Source organism: Dipodomys merriami, unplaced genomic scaffold (assembly GCF_024711535.1).
Source record: "Dipodomys merriami isolate MVZ:Mamm:240054 unplaced genomic scaffold, mDipMer1.0.p SCAF_3251, whole genome shotgun sequence".
In the NCBI taxonomy this organism is placed as follows: Eukaryota; Metazoa; Chordata; class Mammalia; order Rodentia; family Heteromyidae; genus Dipodomys; species Dipodomys merriami.
The window spans coordinates 2090-6348 of NW_027204773.1; the positions used below are offsets into that span (position 1 = coordinate 2090).

Here is a 4259-nt window from a genome sequence, read left to right on the forward strand (position 1 = left end):
CAGGAATTGTTTGAGGCACACCAAAAAGGTCAGCCTTCCTCCTTCCAGAAACTTCCTTTGTTCTAGACACAAAACACCCATACTACCCCGCCCCCGACACAGATACCAAGAAAAGAGAGAAGTCTAGAGATACAGCCCCCCGAGGACTTACACTAGAGCCTCTGACTCCAAAGTCCCAGAAGAAGGGAACCTTTCTCTCTCCCTTGAAGTTGTGACCCAAAGTAGCTTCTCTCTGAAGGACAGTGGCCAAAACATTAAAATCCACTCCACAGCCCTAAACATAACATCCCCCCACCCCACAGCGAACACACGCATAATCCTATAGAAACCAGATTTGGGTGCAGGCTTGGGGAGGGGTACCATGAGATCTCTTGGGATTTAGGCCAAAGTCATTTTTCTTTCTCCCCCCCCCCCCCCAGCTCTCTTTTATATCCTCTGCTGGATATAGACAAGTAGCCACAAATACTAACCATGTACATTTCCACAGCGTCATGGAAGGGAATCCCGTGGGGATCACGGAAAGAAGAAGGGAGGGGAAGGGAGGTGGGGGTTGGATGGAGGGGGAGAGGGAGGGACAGGCAGGGAAGAGAGGCAGACTTGGGCAAGGAAGGGAATCCAGAATACTCTGTGGTGTCCAAGTCACTACCTCAGCCGGGCACCGGTGGCTCCCGCCTACGATCCAGTGACTCAGGAGGCTGAGATCTGAGGATCGCGGTTCAAAGCCAGCCGGGCAGGAAAGTCTGTGACACTCTGATCTCCCATGAACCACCAGAAAACCAGAAGTGGCGCGGTGGCTCAGGTGGTAGAGCGTCAGCCTTGAGCAGAAGAGTTCAGGGACAGCGGCCAGGCCCTGAGTTCCCCAGGTTCAGGAAGGTTGTCCCGTGACCCCCTCCTCCTCCCGTCGGTCCACTGGGATCTCTCTTTACAAGTCTGTTTCCCGGTTGACATCAAGACACAGGGCATCGTACAGGGACCCTGCGGCCCTCCGTGTGGGCTTTTGGCTTAAGGTGATACTTCTCCAGAGATCCGCTCCGGGTGCTGTCCGTCCGTTCCAGGGTCCCCCCGGCCTTGCCCGGGGAGGTTTTACCCCAGCTGGCCTTTCTCTGCCCTCCTGCATTCCCCCCAAAATCCTCCACCCAGCTCTGGCCCGCCCCGATCGTCCCTGGAGGCCACCTGCTCCTCCTGCTCCGTCTCGCGGTGGTAGAAGTAGTTGAAGTTGGACACGATGACGGGCACGGGCAGGGCGATGGTGAGCACCCCCGCGATGGCGCACAGGGAGCCCACGATCTTCCCGCCCACCGTGATGGGTCGCATGTCGCCGTAGCCCACGGTGGTCATGGTGACCACGGCCCACCAGAAGGCATCGGGGATGCTGGAGAAGTGGGAGTTGGGGTGATCGGCCTCGGCGAAGTAGACCCCGCTGGAGAAGAGGATGACGCCGATGAAGAGGAAGAAGATGAGCAGCCCCAGCTCCCGCATGGACGCCTGCAGGGTCTTGCCCAGGATCTGCAGCCCCTTGGAATGGCGGGAGAGCTTGAAGATGCGGAACACCCGGACCAAGCGGATGACCCTCAGGATGGCCAGCGACATGGCCTGCTGCCCGTTCTGCCCGGCCTGGGTCTGGGGCTCGGCCAGCTCGGTGCCCAGGGTGATGAAGTAGGGGAAGATGGCCACGATGTCGATGATGTTCATGATGTTGCGGAAGAAGGCCGCCTTGCTCGGGCAGGCCGAGAAGCGCACCAGCAGCTCGAAGGTAAACCAGATGACGCACGTGGTCTCCACCAGGAAGAAGGGGTCCGCCAGGGTCCGGGGGGGGCCGCAAGGGTGCCACGGTGGGGGCGTTGGGGGACGCCGATGCCCTGCTCCCGTGGATCCCAGGGGGAGGGCCCGGGGTGGGGGGCGAGGGGGGGGACCCCCCAGAGGATGCCTGAGCGCCTCGCGTTCATCCCGGAACTCGGGCAGGCGTCTCCAGGCAGAAGGTGACGATGGAGGTGAGGATGACCAGCACGGACACGATGGCGATCGCCCTGCCGGGCCCGAGCTCTCCGGGTACTCGAAGAGCAGCCACACCTGGTACTGGAAAGGCCGGCGGGGCAGCGGCTTGGCCTCCTCCCTCAGGCTGCCCTCGTCCTCCCGGAAGGCGGCCAGGGCCTGGTCCCCCAGCTGGTAGAAGCGGATCTCCTCCAGGAACACGTCCAGGGGCACGTGCAACGGGCCGGCGCAGGCGGCCCCCCGACTGGTAGTAGTAGAGGATGGCGTCGAAGCTGGGCCGGTGGCGGTCGAAGAAGTACTCGTTGCGCAGCGGGTCGAAGAAGCGCACGCGGCGGCCCGGGTCCCCCCAGCAGCGTGTCCGGGAACCGGGCCAGGGTCCCCACCTGCGTCTCGAAGCGCAGCCCCGAGATGTTGAGCAGGACGCGCTGGTGCTGGGGTCCCCAGGCCCAGCCTGGCTCTGGGCCAGGCTGTGGTCCCCGTCCTCCTCCTCCTCCCTCCTCCTTGGGGGACATCGGGGAGTCCCTCTGCCCCCCGATCCCTCCCGGCAATACCAGCTCTGGGCATCCCTGGCTTTGTCCTGGCTTTGTCCGGCTGCAGCCCTCGGGGGGCATCTGAGCTGATCTTGGGGGCTCTGACTGCAGCTTGCCTGGGCCTCAGCTCCCCCTCCTCCTCCTCCTCCTCCTCCTCCTCCTCCTCCTCCTCCTCCTCCTTGGAGGGTCATGGCCCCTCCGTTCTCCATGGACCCCCAGTGGGGCGCATGCTGGGTCCCTCACTCACGGGCTGCTCTCTGGCGGGGACTCCTCTCCCACTGCAGGTCCTCGGCTGGTCCGGCTCGGGGTGGGCAGGGGGAGGCTGGGGAGGCAGGGGAGGCGGGGGGAGAGGCTGGCACAGACCCCGGGCTTGAGCCTAGGTCAGGGAGGGACGGGATGCTCCCTGCTCCTCCTCTCTGTCCCTCTCTGGCACTTTCTCTCCGTCTCTGTCTCTGTCTGTCTGTCTGTCTGTCTCTTTCTCTGTCTGTCTGTCTGTCTGTCTGTCTGTCTGTCTGTCTGTCTGTCTGTCTGTCTGTCTGTCTGTCTGTCTCTCTCTCTCTCTCTCTCTCTCTCTCCCTCTCTCCCTCTCTCCTCTCTGTGTTGCTGGCAGCTGGTTACCAAGCAGCCAAAAAGTCTCCTAGTAGCAGATGCCACCTTCTGCCACCCCTCCCGGCCTGAGGCGGCCTCCCCCCCTCTCCTTCCTCCCTCCCCCTCCCCCCTCCCCCTGTCCCCCCTCCCTGGGGCTCCCGGGGGACTGGCAGGGCTGGAGAGGGGAGGAGGGGAGGGAGACAGGGGAGGAGAGGGCCAAAGCCTGGGAGGAATCCAGGCAGGGAGGGGGAGGGGGAGGGGGAGGGGGGAGGGACGGGTTGTTCCCGAAAAGTCCCTGGCAACCAGATGTGAATGGCTGTGGATTTCGGTTCACCTGGGATTCCACTCAAAGCAGCAGGGATGGGGGGGGAGGGGGGAAGGGGTGAGGAGCAGGGAAGGGGGGAGGGAGCGGGGAAGGGCTGGCAAATGATGTGCCTGGAGCTGCGAGTGGGAACAGAAAAGATGAGATGGCGGAGTCCTCTTTGATGTTTTTGCCTTTGGAGGAATAATTAATTCTGTGTGTGTGTGTGTGTGTGTGTGTGTGTGCCAGTCCCGAGGCTTGAACTCAGCTTATTTTTGCTCACAGCTGCACCACAGCGCCATTTCCAGCTTTCTGGGGGTTTGCGGGAGATCAGAGTCTTCTCCGACTTTCCTTCCCCGGGCTGGCCTTGAACCGAGATCCTCACATCTCAGCCTCCTGAGATGCTGGGATGACCGGCAGGAGCCTCAGGCGCCCGGATACTTCTATCTCTTCTTTGGGAAGAGCTACAAATGGGAAAGGAGGGCGTATTGAACACTAGGCCTTGAGATAAACGGGAAGAGACCTCTGGTCCCATCCGGACCCCTCCACCAAAAGATTCAGAATGAGAGCGAGGGTGAGGGCCTTCTGTCCTGCTCCAAGCCTGGGCAGCTATGGTCAGCCCAGACAGCCCAGCAGAAGCCAGGGCGCCCGCCTGCCATCCCAGCCATTCAAGAGACTGAGATCTGAACATCCCGGTTCAAAGCCAGCCTGGACAGGAAAGTCCATGAGACTCTGATCTCCAAGGAATCACCAGAAAACCGGAAGTGGCGCTGTGACTCAAGTGGTAGAGCACCTGCCTCGAACTGAAGAGCTGAGGGACAGCGCCCAGGCCCTGAGTTCAAGGCCCA

At 61.8% G+C, this 4259-nt stretch overlaps 1 pseudogene; it reads right to left on the reverse strand.

Annotated features, from left to right (window-relative positions):
- Positions 1-922: 922 nt before the first annotated feature.
- LOC138841666 (potassium voltage-gated channel subfamily A member 5-like) lies at positions 923-2504 on the reverse strand (annotated as a pseudogene).
- Positions 2505-4259: the final 1755 nt, after the last annotated feature.